Below are 18,668 nucleotides of genomic sequence, written 5' to 3' on the forward strand. Positions count from 1 at the left end.
AGGAACTTCACCTAAAGATAACTAAATAAACGATGAAAAATAAGTATCTCTTAATAGAAGTATTCGGCTATAAACAAAAAATAGAATACTGAAATGAGATTATCACCATTTTGCAAACAAACATCAATGGCTAGTAATATCTCAAAATCAGGGATTATCAAATGTTTGGAAGAAACAAAGAAAATGTTTTAAAAATAAAGTGCTAATTTAATTTTTTTTAATTTAAATTTTAAAAATTGGGGCTGGGATTGTGGCTCAGTGGTAGTGATATACTCAAGTTCAGAACCCCCAAGAGACCACCAGAGACCAAGATAATGTAAGCAGCAAAAGAGGTGTTTATTGGGAGCTAGCTCGGTCCTCCGATCGCACACAGCAACTGGTGACACTGAGAGGCCCCAAGCCGAGGGTTTGCAGCAGTTTTATACACTCTTTGGGGAAGGCAGGGACTTCACATACATCATAGCATCTCTTAGCAAATCATCACACACTGTGGAAAAATCATAAAACAACTCTAAAACATAATTAGCACATTCACTGGTGGGAACAAGTTGGATAAGGGTGACTGGTTAGTACAAGAGGGGGTTTCGTTTGAACTGATTGGTTTAAGCCACGAGGGGTGTTCGTGCTTAACTACATGGTTTCCCAACATGTTATCAACCACCATAAACTACTGGGGGGTCATCTGGCATCCCAGGTATTTTCCTGTCTCATGCTGATCGGTGGTTGCTAGGGGGTTGCTATGGGTCCTCACCTAGCCTGACTGAGTCAGGGACACCTGGGCACAGATCTCTCCTGTTATTTGCAGACAAACAACTCACCAGGGTGGGTATGTACCTAGGAGTGCTCTGTGGGTTTTTCCAAGGACAAGGGCCACGCCCACTTCCATGAACAAGCTTTGCTCTGAGGTACAGGCTGGTTTCTCAAAAATGGAGTCACATCAGTTTCTCAGTAGTGCACTTGCCTAGCATGTATGAGACACTGGGCTCGATTCTCAATACCACATATAAATAAATGAATGAAATAAAGGTCCATCAACATCTAAAAAATATTTTTTTAAATAAATAAATTCTAAAAATTAAATGTTAATTACTTTTCTTGGATAAAAATGATGTGATTGCCCTAAATATTTAGTGCAAAACAACTTGACCAAGAACCTATCATAAATTATAAACAGTAAAGAGAAATTCAATTCTAGTAGAGAAGGTTTTTTTTTTATTATTATTATCCTGGGGGTTCCAGGGCCCCCTAACATATACCAGAAGTGGACACTCAAGTAAAAGTGGACACTCTGATATGTAAAATAGCACAGTGATTGTATATAACCATACATCATCCTGAATACTTCAAATCATTCTGGACTATCTATCAAACCTAATACAATGTACATGCTATGTAAACAGCTGTTAGACTTTGTTGTTTTGGGAATAATGTCAAATTAATCTATGTTTTCAATACAGGTACAACTTTTTTCCCAAACATTTTCTATCCAAGATTGGTTGAATCCGTGGGTGTAGAACCCACAGATACAGAGAGCTGACTGTAATACCAAAGCACAAGCAAATTCTAAAATTAAAGAGTTAAAATGTTCTCCCTCAATATAATCACACACCAACAAAATAAGCCATTTTCAAAGTGTGAATGCTCCTTTCAGTCCTTGTCCATCTGCAGCCATAATTTTTAATTAATTTTAATTTTGGTTTGGACTTTTTCTTCTTATTATTTTTTACATTATACCATGACCTACGAAGAAAACACAGCAATTAAATAATGAGGACATAAAAAGCACAATTGAAAACAAAAAGGGAAGTTTAAGAGCATGAAATCAAAAAAAGTTGCTTGGTTTTTTTTTAAGTTTTGGGATGAGGGAGGTCCACGGAAGTACCCCAGTACTGCCACCTTGGCTCAGATATCCTTTGAGCCAGAGAGAAAGAGAGGCGGGTTTGCTTAGCAAGACTCCACGTCACCTTCAGATTTCTTAGCTTTAGTGAATACTCACCACATGTCCAACCATTTGCTTTTACATATAACAAACAGCAATGTGCTATTACGTTTTCTTGGGGTTTTTATTTTTACAGTTTTTAATTAATTTTGATTTGTTTTCTCAGAACATGTTTTGAGGATTCTTTCTGCAAACCAACAAACTATCTTCCAAAAAGGCAGTGGCTAAAGTATCGCTGCAAAGTGTTAGTCCCACCCCAAAGTGTAAGTTTTTATCTTACCACATCCTGGCCAGGAACTTAACTGTTTGCTAATATAATTGGTAAAATGATAATATAATTGGTATAATGATTCTTCAAGAATTTGAATTTGCATTTCCTTGATTGCCAACCCTGTTTCTGACATTTCTCCTCAGATCAACTGTCCTTACTGGCCAAGGATGACAAAATTTTCAAGGACAGCTCTAACAAAAATTTGATCTCTCAAGAATGAATGGCCTGGAGCAGGGGCAGAATATTTGCCTAGCGTGTGTGAGAGGTGTGGAGCCTGTGTTCCCTCATACTGAATCCTGGCAACACAGTAACTGGTGCAACCAGCATACAGAAGAAGTGACACTGTGCCAGATCCTGGGCCCAGGCCTTAGAAAACTGGTAGCTTCCAACTCCTGCCTCCTGGAGCCCTGTGAGTCCTCCAAGATGACGACTACCCTGACACTGCTCTGTTGAAGAGCCACACACAAGTGCCACGGCTGACAACCCAGTTTTCAGTCATCTCCAACAACACGACAGACACATGAGGAAAGATTCAAGGCCCCTCAGGACCAGCCCCCTCACCAGCTGAACGCCATGAGTGACCTGACCACCGAAAGCAGAAAAATCACACAGCTAAGCCCTGCTCAAATCCTTGACCAATAAAGTGAAATATAAGAAAGTTATTGTTTAAGATGATCTGGAGTAATCTCTTACATAGCACCCAGAACACCACCAACTAAATACTTATTAGATAAACAAATGAGCAAATGAATAAAGTAGATGAGATTTCTCTTTTTCTCTTTCTTTCTTATTTTTTTTTTTTAAATTTCAGTGCTAGGGATTGAACCTAGGGCTTCGCACATGCTCAGCAAGCACTCTACCACCAAGTCACCCCCCAGCCCTGTTTCTATTTCATGAATGAGGAACAGCACCTGCCTGACCCCACTCTCTGATTCCAAAGCCTCTCAGTTCACCCAGACACCATGGCACAGGTTTGTGTCTCTGGCATCACCCACCAATACCTTGATCCTGGTCCATTTAAATGATCTCATCTGGCACTCGAGTTTAGAAAATTCCAGATGAAAACTGCTATGAAGAATATCTATATTATGTTAACATTGCCTTTCAGGTATATCTCTTTAAAGTCACAATAAACCTGCATACCATCCTCGAAGATCATGCCTTCTTTTAAATTTTATTTTAGTTATATTGTTTAAGTCTGGCAAATAATAATTATATTTGGGAGTAAAATGTGATGTTTTGATATATGTATACATTGTGGAATGATTATATCAACTAATTAGCATATACATCACTTCAAGTACTTTTTGTAACGACAATGAAAATTTGTCCTTTCAGCAACTTTGAAATATGTAATAATTAGTTATGCTAATAAATATTAATTATGCTTAGTATGTGGTACAATAGACCTAGAAAACTTATTCCTCCTAAGAAACTCTGGACCCTTTGGTCAACACCTCTATCCTTCCCCACCAGCCACAGTCTTTGGTCACCACCATGATACTCTCTACTCCTGCAGGTTCACCTCAGATTCCAGCTTCATCCATACTGTCACAAATTAAAGGATTTCATTCTTTTTGGTAACTAAATATTATTCTATTGTAAAAGTATACCACATTTTCCTTATCCATGCATCAGGTGAAGACACTCTTGACTACTGTGAATAACGCTGAGATGAACATGCAAGTGGATCACCCGGCGCTCACATCAGCCCTTCCCAGTGCAGACTCACATACTCAGAAGCAAGATCACTGGATCATATGACACTCCTATGTTTGGTTCTGAGGAACCTCTGAACTGTCCTCCATACTGATTCACATTCCTACCAACAGCACACAAGAGTTCCTTTCCTCCAATCCTCACAACAACTGTTATCTTTCATCTTCTTAGTCATCGCCTTCTAACCCATGTGAGAGTGTCTCAGTGTGATGATCAGGATGTTGAGCACTTTATTAATACACTAGTTGGCTACTTGTATGTCTTCATTTGAGAAAAGTCTGCTCCAGTCCTTCCCCTTTCTTCATCAGGTTGTTTCCTTGCTACTGAGTGGCATTCCTTGTATATTTAGGGTTCAGATGCTTTCCCCCAGCCTCCAGGCCATCTGTCCACTCTGTTACCTGGTCCCCTGCTATGTGCTTTTCAGCTTGTTGAGTCCCCTTGATCTGTTTCTGCTTTTGTCTACAGTGCTTTTGGGATAAGAGCCAAAAAGCCACTGCCCAAACCAATGTTATGGAGCCTTTCCTCTGAGTTTTCCTCTACTAGTTAGTTTCACAGTTTCAGGTCTTGCATTTAAGTTTTTAATCTATTTTAAGTTGATTTTTTTATGTGGTGTGAGACAAAGATCTAATGTCATTCTTCATGTAAGTATCATTTGTCCCAGTACCATTTAATGAAGACACTATCCATTTTTATGCCAGTACCATGACATTTTGATTATGAAAGCTTTGTAGTATAGCTGTCCTCCTAATTTTAAAATGTCCAGGTATCATAGTCTATAGAGAGTGTACACCACTGCCAGGCACAGTTAAGTCCATTTACATCATTTTCCAGACTAAGTGCCCTCCTCTATATATACACTTGTACCACATTTCTCCCACATGCCCTCCAAACATAACAGAAGACAGTGTGAAAATGACCTGCTCCAGAACTCCACAAAAGTCATGTAGCTCTGTCATCCCCAAGATTAAGGGTTCTTAATCTGAGGTGCACTGACTGAACCCTGAGATCCTACACAAGTTTGTCCATGTACATACTTCTGGGGACAGGACCCACAACATCATCAACCTTGAGTAAATTCAATACACCCCTAAGTATAAACCACCTCTTCTTTTAAATCATTGGTAATAGAAACCACCATTTTCTAAGCACCAGCAACAGCCCAGCTTTAGCCAGGGCTTTTTCCATGAAATCACTCTAACCTCTCTGAAAGCCTGTGTGGTATTATTAATGCCGCTTTTACAGAAAGAAAACTAAAGCTCACAGGGATGGTAAAATTTTGCCAAAGCTTTACAAACAATCTCTAATGCTAAAATTCAAAACCAAACCAGTGTGACCACAAATTCTGTGTTCTTTCCACCCAACTGCACTATTGCGAAGACCAAAGGAAGTATAAAACCAGTGTGTGACCTGGCTTTCAAGGTCAACAATTCCAACATCCCAAGCGAATTTTATAATTTCTCAAGGACTTGGGCTGATGGAATATCCAGACTGACACTAAGGCCCTCCTCCAAATGAAAGAGGCAGGACCAAGGATGCTGCACCTCTTATGAACAGTAGTCAGATAAGGCTTAAAGCAGAGAGGCCACTGGGAAGGGAGGAGGTGTGCACAGAGGTGGCCTTGAGGAGGAGCGGCTGCCATGGCAACACAAAGCCGCCGACAGGCTCCTGTTCCCGCAACCCATGGAGTTATAATAAATGTTTTGGGGAGGCATGGAGACAGCATGTCTTGCCTGAGCAAAACAATCAGAACTGAAAATTGATAATCTTGGGTTTTTTCCCCAACCCTACTTCAATATTCCTGGGTTGTGAAGACAGAAAGACCTTGCCTTTCATCGTGGCTCTAGGCTAATCAGCTGTGTGACCACAGATAGAGAACTTAAATTTTTATGAGTATGTCCTTTCCAGAAATGATAATGATGTGGGCTCCTTTGAAGGTTAGTTAAATGGGGAATGCAGGACAGGTGCCCAGCACAGAGGCTGAGGCGGAGCAAACCATGCTGTCTCACCCCTCTCCCCCCTCCCTGGTTTCCTCTGATGGCCTCAGGGTTCAGCGCTTGTCTCTCTCTCTCTCTCACACACCTTATCATCCAATGGGTCACCAAAACCTCAGGGTACAGCACACCCTGGGTAGAGAGCACAGGAGAAATGAAGAGTGAGGATTTAGAGCTCTTCATGGCCAAGAGCCTCAAACCTGACCTGTCACCCCTCCTTCCACCCCAGAGTTCCCAAAGGGGCTGTACAAAGAAGCAAGAGCAGAAGGGGAGTCGAAGTACAACTCAGACAATTCCAAATCCAAAGCTGAACTTTCTTAGGAAATTTAAGATCCAAGGTATTGCTGTCATTGTTACTGTTCCCAGAGGGGTGCATGCAGCTTAATGGAGCTGCCCGGTCCTCTTAGGCAAGTGGATAAAGACAGACGAACACTGAGGAGTGAGGGAGTCAGCCTGCCATACCAGGTGCAGCCTCCCAGGCCTGAAGAGGAAAGCAAGCAAATCCAGGACTTGGGTTCTTCCTGAATGTACAATGAACACTGCACCTTCATTAACAAGGACAGCCCAGTGAATACCCTGGACTCTGAATAATCTGATTAGTAACTCTCCTCTTCATGAGGGATCCAAGTGGAAGAAGGGTAGAAGCTGTAGCCACTAGGAGACAAGAGCATCCCTTCCCCTCGCTCACTCAGCCCCTCTTCTCCCTGCACCCAGATGCCACTGCCTTCTTCATACAGCAGCTCCCTGGGACACCACAGCGGCTTCCTCACTGGTCTCCCTGTTTCTGGGTTTATCCGGCCAAATCTTATAGATCTCTGATCATCCTTCTGCTCAGAACCCTTTAATGATTCCAAATCAATTGCAGAACAAAGCCCTCATAGCAGGTAGCTCCTTCCAGACTCCTGCAGTGGCTCCAGCCTTATCTACAACCAGCCCCCTCCCCTGGCCACTTATTCACACACTCTCCAGGCTCTGCCTATATCCACCCAGTCCCCTCCACCTGGTAAAAATGTCGTAAAATTCTCACCAATTACACTTGGTGGCATACCATTTTCAAGACCCAAGCCCAAGTGGCCATCTCTTCCACAAAGCCCTCCCTGATTAGTCTGGCCCTGGCCAACATCCTCCCAAAATACCATCCACCACTATGATCTACAAAACTCTACAGCACTCAGAAGAGTGCAGGGCACAGTTACCCAGGACCTCATTCAACTCAACAACAACCCTAAGAAGCAGGAATTCTGATCATACCCATTTTGTCAATCAGAGTGCTGATGTTCAAACAGTTCAAGCCACTTAAGCTAAATATCAGGTAAAAAGTGGTAGAATAAGAATTTAAAACCCAATCTACCCTCCAAAAGATCAGAACTCTCTAATAACAGACTCCAAAGTTATCAAAATGTCTGAAATGTCAGATAAAAAACCCAAAAGAATGATTCTTAAAAACTTGAAGAGATCCACAAGAACATGGATAAACAGTTAAATGAATTTAGAAAAGTAATGCAGGATATGAATGAGAAATTCAGCAGAGATAAAGATTCTGAAAAAGAACCAATCAGAAATCTTAGAAATGAAGAACTCAAAAATTCAGTTGAAAGTCTCAACAACAGACTACATCAAGTAGAAGGAAAACTATCAAAGCTTGAAAACAGGTCTTTTAAAAATCACACATTCAGACAGACATAAATAAAAAAATATATAAGAAAGAATAAAGAGAACATTCAAAATCTTTGGGACAACGTTAAAAAAAAAAATCAAACACCTGCATCATTAGGATACCCAAAGGGGAAGAAATGATGGTTAAGGCCACAGAAAACCTACTCAATGAAATGATAGCAGAAACCTTCCCTATCTCGGGAATTCCATGGGATCTAGGTACAGGAGGCCTAGAGAACCTCACATAGACATGACCAGAAAAGATCCTCACACAACACCATGTTAGAGTCAAACTGTCAAAAGTATAAGACAGCCAGGCGAGGTGGCGCATGCCTGTAATCCCAGCAGACTGGGAGGCTGACACAGGAGAATTGCTATTTCAAAGCCAGCCTCATCAACTTAGCAAAGTACTTAGCCACTCAGGAAGACCCCGTCTCTCAATAAAATATAAGAAAAGGTCTGGGCATGTGGCTCAGTGAGTGAGTACCTCTGTGTTAAATCGTCAGTACCAAAAAAAAAAAAAAAAAAAAAGTATAAGATGAAGAAGGAATTTTTAAATCTGCAGTTTTTAAATCTGCACATTCCAGGGCAACCCAATTAGACTAACAACAGATTTCTCAGCATCAACCTTACAGGTCAGGAGGTACTGAATGATGTATTTCAAGTCCTCAAAGAAAAGAACTGCCAACCAAGATTACTACACCAAGCAAGGCTGATTTAACAGACATTTACAGAATATAATATCTAACAGCTGCAAAAAAACATTCTTTTCATCAGTGTGAAAAACTTTCTCTGGAACAGACCATAATTAAGGTACAAAACAAGCCTTAAGAATTTAAAAAAACTGAAATCATATCATGTACCTTTTTATCACAATGGAATCAAACTAGAAATCAACAGCAAGAGAAGTTTTGGAAATTATATAAATACATGGAAACTGTATTTATACACACCCTTCTAAGGCACACCCCCGGTGACACTCCTCCTCCATCCATGCCCCACCAGCCTTTGGTTACCACCCAGTCAGTCCACTCAAACTAGGATGGTCTGATTAGGTTACAATCTAATTATTCTACCTCTGAATACACTTGAATTAACACAGGAGCTTTTCAAGGACACCTAATACCTAAACCGTAACAACCAAAAACAAATAATGAAAGCAAATAAAATTAAAGTCTCTCAACAAAGACAAGTCCAAGATCAGATGACTTCACTGCTGAATTTTGCCAAACTTTTAAACAGCTCATTTACAAGGCCAGCATTGTCCTGGTACCAAAATCTGACAAGGACACAATAAAAAGAATAAACCATGGTGTCTTGGGTCACAAAATTCTCAACAAAATACTAGCAAATCAAATTCAACAGCACATCGAAAAGATCAGATGCCTTGATGAAGTTGGTTTAATTCTAGGGATTCAAGAATGGTTCAACATACCCAAATCAATAAACAATATATCCCATAAATAAACAATATAAATCATATGATCATCTCCACAGATGCAGAAAAAGCAGTTGATAAAATTCAACATCCCTTCATGATAAAAGCCCCACATAAATTACTTACAGAGTGATCAGACCTCAACATAATGAAGGCTGTATATGAGAGACCCACAGCCAACACCATACTACATGGGAGAAAACTGAAAGCACTTCCTCTAGGATCAGGAACAAGGCAAGTGTGCTCTCTATTCTTATTCAATATAGTATTAGAAATTTTAGCCAGGGAAATTAAGCAAGAGAAAGAAATAAAAGGCATACAGACGATGAGATTCTGTACAGAGAAAAACCTGAAAATTTCACCAAATGACCATTAGAACTGATAAATTTAGCAAAGTAACAGGATACAAATCAATGCACAAAAATCAGTAGCTTTTCTATACACCGATAATGAATTTGCTGAGAAAGAAATCACAAAAACAATCCGATTCACAGGAGTCACAAAAAAATAATAAAATACTTAGGAGTACACTTAACCAAGGAAGTAAAAGACCTCTACAAGGAAAACTGCAAAATACTGAAGACGGAGACTGAAGAAGACACTGTAGAGTGAAATGATCTCCCATGTTCATGGACCAGAGAAACTGATATAATCAATGCCCATACTTCCCAAAGCAAGCTACTGTTTCAATGCAAATACCATCAACATACAAATGACATTCTTCAGAGAACTAGAAAAAAAATCCTAAAATTTATGGAAGCACAAAAAACCCCTAAATAGCCAAAACAAACTTGAGCAAAAATAAAAAAATAAAAAAAAAAAATAGAGCTAAAGGCACAGTACCAGATTTCAAGACATACTATAGAACCATAGTAACAAAACAGTATGGTATTAGCATAAAAACAGACACACCAATGGAACAGAACAGAGGACCCAGAAATAAATCCATGCATCTGCAGCCATGTGATTTTTTACTTAGACGCCCAAATGTACATTGAAAAAAGGATAGCCTCTTCAACAAATGGTGCTGGGAAAACTGGAAGTCCACATGCAGAAGACTGAAACTCAGCCCCTTATGCTGCATAAAAAGAAATTCAACTTAAAATGGATCAAAGACCTTAATGTAACATTTAACACTCTGAAACTACTAGAGGAAACAGTTGAAGATACTGGCAGAGACAGCAATTTCCTGGATAGGACTCCAAAAGCACAGGAAACAAAAGCAAAAACTAACAAACAGAATTCCCCCAGAATGGAAAGCCTCTGCACAGCTAGGAAACGGGAGAGGAGACAGCCCACAGGATGGAGGAAACCTCTGCCAGCTATTCAAATGACAGAGGATTAATATCCAGGATATATAAAGAACTCCAAAAAAGGACAACAAAAAAGTAATTCAACTTCAAAAGTGGGGAAATGATCTGAATAGACACTTCCCAAAAAAAGTACAAATAGTCAATAAATAACATGAAAAAAATGTTCAAAATGATTAGCCATCAGGGAAACAAATTAAAACTACAATGAGATTCCATCTCACCTCAATTAGAACAGCTGTTATCAAAAAAAACCAGCAAATGCTGGTGAGGATGAGAATAAAAAGGACCACTTACACACTGTTGCTGAGAATGTAAATCAGCATAGCCACCACAAAAAACAGTATGGAGGTTTCTCAGAAAACTAAAAAATAGATTTACCATATGATCCAGCCACACACCCGGGTATATACTAGAAGGAACTGAAATCAGTGTACTATAGAGATATTTGCAAATCCATGTTTATCAAGGCACTATCTACAATAGGCAAGTTATATAATAAACCTACTAGATGCTATCAATGGATGAAAGGATAAGGAAAGTGTGGTATCATTACATAATGGAGTGTTATTCAGTCATAATGGAAAACAAAACCATATCACTTGCAGGCAAATGGATGAAACTGAAGAGCATCATGTTAATAAGCCAGACTCAAAGCAAGCACTGCACGCTTTCTTTCATCTCTGGAATCTAGAGGGGCACAAAAGATGACACAAAAGTAGAAGGGGGCTCTGGAGTAAGGGAAAAGAGGTCAGAGGAGAGGGAAGCAGGGTCAAAGAAGACAACAGGGAGGGTGAATGTGATCAAAGTAGGTCACACGCATTATAAAAATGTCACAACGAAACCCATTCATTACTTTGTGTAATTAATATGTGCTAATTTTTATAATTTTTAAAAACTAAAAAGAGAACAACCATATGATCTAGATACCCCATGTCTAACTATGCATCCAAAAGAAAAGAAGTCAGCATAAAAAAAGATACCTGCACGTCCATGTTTATCACTGCGCTACTCACAATATCCAGTATGTAATCAGCCTAGGTACCTGTCAACAAATGCATGGATAAAGAAAATATTGTTCTTCCAGTGGCAGAGCAGCAGATTACTGTGTGCGGGGCAAAATGGAGCTTGAGGCCATGAGCAGACAGATACACCAGCCCAGTAAAGCCAGCCGTCTTCCCCCATCTGACTGTGGTGCTTCTGGCTACTGGCATGTTCTTCATCTCCTGGTTCTTCGTTTACGAGGTTACCTCCACCAAGTACACATGGGATATCTGCAAAGAGCTCCCCCATCAACTTGGTGGCCTCACTCTTTATGGGCTATGGAGTCCTCTTCCTCCTTCTCTGGGTCGGCATCTACGTGTGAGCTCCCAAGGGTAACCACCAAATCCCTCCACCAAATTCCACTTCACTAAATCCCTGCTTTTGTAAATTAATTTTTTTTACTGTTGCTAGAAGTGTCCCACCTACTGCTCAAATATAGGCAGATGTGTGACAAAAAGAAAAAGAAAAAATTATACAAGTACACAATGGAGTATTACTCAGCCATAAAGAATAAAACCCTGTCATTTGAAATACCACATGCTAACTCTCATATGTAGAAACTAAAGAATAAAATCTTAATCTGGAAGTAAAAGGATTATTAAAGAATGTGAAAGAATAGGTGAGGGTAGAGACAAGTAAAAGCAGCTGAGTAGACACAGTGGATCAATGGTAGATCAATGCATGATATACACAAGCATGAACATATCACCATGAATCCCATTAATTTGCACAATTAACACATGTAATAAAAATTAAAAAATAAAAATGAAACCTGTTATGTATTCTTTTTTATCACTCCAGTGGTATTTCAAATGGAGCCCAAGAAATCCAAAGATCAGGAATACCCAAACGTTGCTGGCTAGCAGAATCACCCAACTACATGTTCCAGGGAACCCCCTACTAGAAATTGATTCAGCTGGCAAGGGGAAGAGGACACAAATTCACATTTTGTTTTAATGCCTAAGAAATCTACAGAGCCCCTTGGATGCACCTGTTTTATTTGCTTATGAACAAGAGCTACTAGAAAAAGTTTGAAAACCCCTATCCTTCATGAGACACCCACCCTGCTTTCCAGCAAGAACTGCCACAGCAAGATCTGCATAAGGTCACTGAATGACAGGTGTGAATTTCTACACTAATAGGCGATTTTCCTTGAAGATTCATAGGTGCTCTCGGGGCCAACACTGAGCTGAGAGCTGCCTTTGCATATCAGGACTCTCTTACAGCATGTCTGGTTTTTAAAAAGTGGATTATTTGAAAAATAAAATATCCCTACAATCTTAGAATTGCATTAGAAATGAAAAGTCAGGCCATCACACTTCCTTCTCCAGCCAGCTAGTCAGTTTTATCTCTGGCCAGATGGAGAAGGAGAAGGTTCTCATCCATCAAATTTCTACCTTATCAGGTTGCACTGTGAGAAAGCCTGTCAAAGTGCTCAGTGGTTACCTTTAAATATACAAAGGAAATTTCTCCAAAATCTTAATGAGGTATAGGTACTTGGTGATGTGAGAAGAATTTCAGAATTAGTTCAAGACCTGGTGTTCCAACCACGTTCTGAGGAGCCCCATTGCTGTGGAGGAAGCAGTCACAAAGGGAGAGCAAAGGATGCCAGGCCTCCCCCCCACTTCAGCCTGCGCAGCTCCACTTTCAGGTTTTTTCTCCATAAAAGTTCATATGAACAAAGAATTAATATGCTTTAATAAAAGAAAACACACACACACACACAATGGAAGCCACTGGAGTGAAAGTCCTGCCATGGAGAGCTGGCAACCACCCCCATCTAACTGGGGCCACTTGTGCAGATTACAGAAGTTTGGAGCCGGGCTCAAGGCAGCCCTCCCCAGAACTCCTGGGAAGAAGAAACAAAGCAGCAGGAATTCAAACCGGGCAGGCCCAGTGGAGTCAGCACCAGACAGACACCACACCTTTCTAAAAGCCCACCCACAGGATGCACCCGAGGTTCCGGCCCCCTCCTCCAGCCCCACCTCCTCTTCCCCAAGTGCCAGGCTTATTCATGCCCCAAGCCTTGGCACAGCCCTTCCCTCTACCAGGAATGCATTTCCACCTCCCAGTCCCTTGGGAAAACAGCTCCTTATCCTTGAGTCTCCACTCAAATCCCCCTCCTCCCTGAAGCCTTCCTCCTCCACAGTCCCAATCTCAGAGTTCCTAAAGCATTCACTCCATCCTGTTATCAGCACTTACCATGCTACATGCATTTCTATTACATTTCCCCACTAGGTGCCTTCAGAGAATAGCATATTTGATTTCAGTCCAGTTCTCCCAGTGCCCAGGACAGAGCCTGGCACAGAAACAAGAAAATATGGAGTGATAAGAAAAGGTCTCCCTGTCTGTGCCCTCATAGAGATTATGGCAATTCCTCAGGAAAACTGTTGGGGACAGACTTTTAAAGTCACAGCAGCCTCATGCATGAGCCACCAAGACACTCCAAAGTCTCTCAATCCTAGAACATTCTGACCCTCTTCCTGGTGGGATCAATGGGCTAGACAGAAACAGACAAGCACTTTCTTCAGTGCAGAGGTTACTGCTGAGCAAGGAGAAAATGTCTCTAGCTTGGTGACTTGATTGGTAAAGGGCAGACCACATTTGTTAATCAACAGTGTCCAGTAGATTCTTTCGGGCAGTGGTTTGTCATTCAAAGTCCCAAGTCAGCACCTGCAACAATATTAACAGCAGGAAAACGGCAAAGAAGAAATCTGACCAAGCTGAGCATCTACTTCTCTATACCAGGATCACATATGTTAAATTTTATTCCTCATTTGTTTAAAGCTAAGATAGATTAAAATCAACTATATTTTAGGGAAGTAAATGTTCATTTTAAGAGGTTAAGTAGCTGGCATAGAGGTTAAGCACCTCTAAGTGAAGCTGCAGTTCCAACCCTAGTCCACACTGACTTCCACTACTCCAAAGAAACCTACTAACATTGCTTCATCTCTCCACTTATTGATCATTTATGGTGTGCCAGGTATTATGCTAAGGGCTATACCCTATCAACTAATCCCTGTTCTTCTGATAAGAAATGGATGCCATGACTCAGAGAGGCAAACTGTGTGTGAGTGATAGAGCCAGGACTCAAATCAAGTGTGACTCTAGTCTCTGTGTTCAGGTTCTTTTAAGAAACTAGAATTATCAGGGATAGAACTTCCTCCAACACAGTTCATTTAAACTGCACATAATTCTACAAGGATGCCAACTTAAGATCTTCACACTTGATTTTAAAAATAACAGGGGAGAGTCTGAGCCTGGTAAAATCACACCACCACAGCTCTGTGTTCTTGGCCCTAATCAACCACCTGAGACATTGTCTCCAAAGCCACCATGTTTTGATTATGGTTCTCCAAGAGATGTACTAAATGCCATCCCAATCTCCTTTGGAGCCATCCAACAATGAGAAGCATGAGAACTAGAGGAGTTCGGGCTGAACCTCCTGAAATTAAACTACTCCATGAAAGCACATGGGATCAGCCAGCTGGGTGCAGGTACAACTTTAATTAAATTGGGGGCTTCAACTAGCAAATGCATCCCATGGAGCCAAGTGCCCAGGTACTAAGGCACAGGACAGCAGTTGACATGCCCTGTAACAGAGGGGAGCATTACGAGACGTCTGGGGATGCCATCTCAGCCGAGGCCTCACACAGGCTGCAGTGCAGAAAGGCAGAAAGACAGAAAGACAAGACGATGATGCCTCGCTCCTCCTCCTCACCATAGAATACTGAGTGCCCGAGCCAGAGACAGCAAATCTGAAATAAAGAGCTCTCTCTCACCCTTCACCAAACACACACACTCAGGTACACACACAAGCTGGGCTAAAAGGAGAAAGCGTCTTAAGTCTCTGGGGCCAAATAACGTGTGAAAGTTAGAGATGAGAGAATAGGAAGAGAAAATCCCAGCAGCATGGCCATCACAGGCCACAGAGGCTAGGACACTTCAACACCACCGTGAGCACAATGAATTGTGAATACAGGGGTTTTGTTTGTTTGCAAAGGTCTTCTGAATTTCCTTAAAGCAATATGGATCCTCTGGCACAATACAAGGGACCTATCTGAGAGCCTCACTTTTCAACCTATCTCATTATAAAGTAAAAGCGAAAGTGTGCACCCACAAGGCCTGATGATGTGCCTGTGCCATTACAAAGAATTGCACTGAACACATCTCCCTCAGGACCATACTGAGCCAACTGGCACTGGGTTGCTGCAATTGCAGGCATGACGACCAACCCCCTGGCCCAACTCCTCCTGTTCATGCACGATCAGGCTCAGTAAGCCATCTGCCTCTCATCCAAACTGTGCTTCCAGCAAAAGCACTATCTCCCCCAAAATGCCTAAGACCTGGCACAATGAGACTGGCAACAAATGCTTTTGGCGTGAGCTAAGGATAGTTTGATCACAACCAAAAGAATTTATGGACTTTCACAGAAACTAGAACCACCCAATATGGTCCTCTATGCAGACCTGAAGTCAGGCCTCATCTGTAAACCCGCCTGCAGTATTTCCAACTGATTTTGAAGCTCTTGTCCAAGAAAGAGAATAACGGGAAATAAACAGCTAGATACAGTCCCAGGAACTGAGACCTCAATGTGCACAAGCTTGGTGCCATGTGCAGAGCTGTCTGCTGGAATGGGGGCTGCGGAGGGCTCTGCACACCACAGTCCTCCTCACACGAGCGCAGAGGCGATTCCTCCTTCAGGCCCAGTGGCAGCGAAGTCATCTTCACATGGTCTTCTTACAGGCACTGGCGACCTTGTGACAGAATTTCCCTTTTTACTCTCCCTGCCAGGAGCTACCAGCTGAACTTTAAGTTCCCTTTTTGCTCCATGCTGCTGTTTCGCCATGCAGCTGTTTTTCCCTTGACCCTGAGTCCTTTATTTTTAATTGCATTGAATTTTACAACCTTCTGTAAACCTTCACAAATGTTTCTGAAACAGAGAAAGGAACAAATTACAATTTTCAAGGCTTCAAATAATTAGAATATATCAAGTTGGTTTTCTTAAGGGCATAATTTGCTGGTCTGCTAAATATGTAAAATTCCTTTCTTCCAAAAGCACAGGGTTCTTAACTGGTGGCTCGCCACTGCCATGACATGACATCTTAGGCAAACTCCTGGGTCCGTGTCACATATATAAACCATGGTCAACCCACTGAAGTTATGAGGCTCAGATGAACAAGGTTGTGGGCCACATGAGAAAATAGAACATCTATAAACTACAAGGTGCGACCAACAACTAGAGATCTTGCCTGCTGCGCTTCCATCACTGAATAGCAGTTTCCTTGACTAAAGAAAGTGTTGAAAACGGGGCTGACTGTGGTCTGAGAGCAACACTGTGCTTTGGACATCTTCTTACCAGTGTTTTCCTCAGCCTGCCTGTGGGACTCGGTAAAGTTCCAGGCAGCACATGAGACCCAAAGCCCGGGAGTCCTCACAGGGGAACTGTGAATGTGCCCCAGCGCGAGGAGCCACAGCTGCGCAGGCTGCTCAGGGCCAGGTTCCTGCCCTCCTCCTCGGCGCTCTGGCCTCTCAGACCAGGCTAACAAGTCCGGGAAAGAGCTGTTCTATCTTCTCATTTCCTCATCTCCCAGCTGTCCCTCATCAATCATCCAGACCACAGGTCCTTCTAAACTGCAAATCTAATCCTGTCAATCTTCTGCTTAATTCCCCGCCTCAGGTCTCCACAATCTAGAGGTCAGGTCCAAGCTCCCAAACTCTTTATCCCAGGCCCTCTGAAGGCCAACTTTCCTCCAGGTAATCCTCAGTCATGGCCCTAGAGGCCACTGCCCTTCATTACAGCCCCAAATTCCTCTTCTCCAAACAAATCATATTCTGTTCCTCTGCCTTCAGTACAAAATCCCCCTTTAGCGGCACCTACTTGTTGACCTTCAGCTCAAACTTCAGAACCAATTCTAAAGTTACAATCCTCAGGAACCCTCTCTGGTCCTATAAGCCACTTCCTTTCTCTGTGCTCCCAGGGTAGTGTGTCCCCATCTCTGTTGTAGAATTGTGCCCACAGCCAGGAGAGGGCCTGTTCAATGGATCCAATGCTGCCAAATGTATAAATGATCGCTTTGCTTTGCCAGGGAAGAAGGAGAGGCTACTAAGAGGACTGGGTTTTTGTCCCATTGTTTCAAACCAAAAGCAACACCAGTAGCAGCTGGCAAGTGGGAGGCACTCAGGTTAATTAATTAAAGAGCCTAGTAAACAGAAACAGCTGATGAGATATGCAAGGCTAGAGGGTTATGCTCCACCTGTGCCTATCCTTCACCAGGAAGCAAAACTGGCACCCCAACAAGTCTCCCCAGAATCTACACCCTACAATCTGATGCAAAACATTCTCATGAAATGAACACAGCCAAATTCTTAGATTATAAAAGGAAGTGAAGCAGACATACCATTGGGATGCAATATACATATGTGAAATGAAGAACACCCTCTCAAATCATCCTGTCAGACACATGTGTAGGACTTGCTGAGAAGCCAGGAAGCTCTGAGCCCCAGGAGTTCAGACCTGAGGGAAGCACTCAGCATGCACAGCTGTTGCTTTGTCCGGCCCAGGGCGTTGCGAGTACTACGTTGAAAGTACTACTTTCTAGGTGCCTGCTCGCCTGCCTCCAAACATGTGGCTCTAGAGAGGCTGCCAATGAAGGTGTACACATGTGCACACACACACACTCCTGTCAAAGCAAATGGCACGTGACCCACTCTGGGCTTCTTAGTACCTCACCTGTCCGGCCATCCTGACAGGAAGACAGGGGTAGTGGAGTGTGAGAGTTCTCCGTCCTGTGATCCCAGCAGGGCTGGCAGCGACGGGTCCCACTACTTGGACCTGGAGTTAACCAATGCAAGAAAAAGCAGCCATCTCCAGCCATTATGAAGTCAAACAACAAGTGCTGGCGAGGATTCGGGAAAAAGGTACACTCATACATTGCTGGTGGGACTACAAATTGGTGCAGCCAATTTGGAAAGCAGTATGGAGATTCCTTGGAAAGCTGGGAATGGAACCACCATTTGACCCAGCTATTTCCCTTCTCGGACTATACCCAAAAGATCTAAGAAGAGCATACTACAGGGACACGGCCACATCAATGTTTATAGCAGCACAATTCACAATAGCTAGAATGTGGAACCAACCTAGATGCCCTTCAATAGATGAATGGATTAAAAAAATGTGACATTTATACACAATGGAATGTTACTCAGCACTAAAAAATAATAAAATCATGGCATTTGCAGGCAAATGGATGATGGCATTAGAGCAGATTATGCTAAGTGAAGTTAGCCAGTCCCTAAA

The 18,668-nt window shown here is 42.1% G+C and overlaps 1 protein-coding gene and 1 pseudogene across 7 annotated transcripts in view; one reads left to right on the forward strand and one right to left on the reverse strand.

Moving 5' to 3' along the window:
• Positions 1-18,668, reverse strand: part of Cdk5rap2 (CDK5 regulatory subunit associated protein 2) — a 180,148-nt gene that overhangs the window by 97,640 nt on the left and 63,840 nt on the right. The gene's annotated exons all lie outside the window — the stretch shown is intronic.
• Positions 11,445-11,705, forward strand: LOC101956246 (dolichyl-diphosphooligosaccharide--protein glycosyltransferase subunit TMEM258 pseudogene; annotated as a pseudogene).

This window comes from Ictidomys tridecemlineatus, chromosome 4 (genome assembly GCF_052094955.1).
Source record: "Ictidomys tridecemlineatus isolate mIctTri1 chromosome 4, mIctTri1.hap1, whole genome shotgun sequence".
In the NCBI taxonomy this organism is placed as follows: domain Eukaryota; kingdom Metazoa; phylum Chordata; class Mammalia; order Rodentia; family Sciuridae; genus Ictidomys; species Ictidomys tridecemlineatus.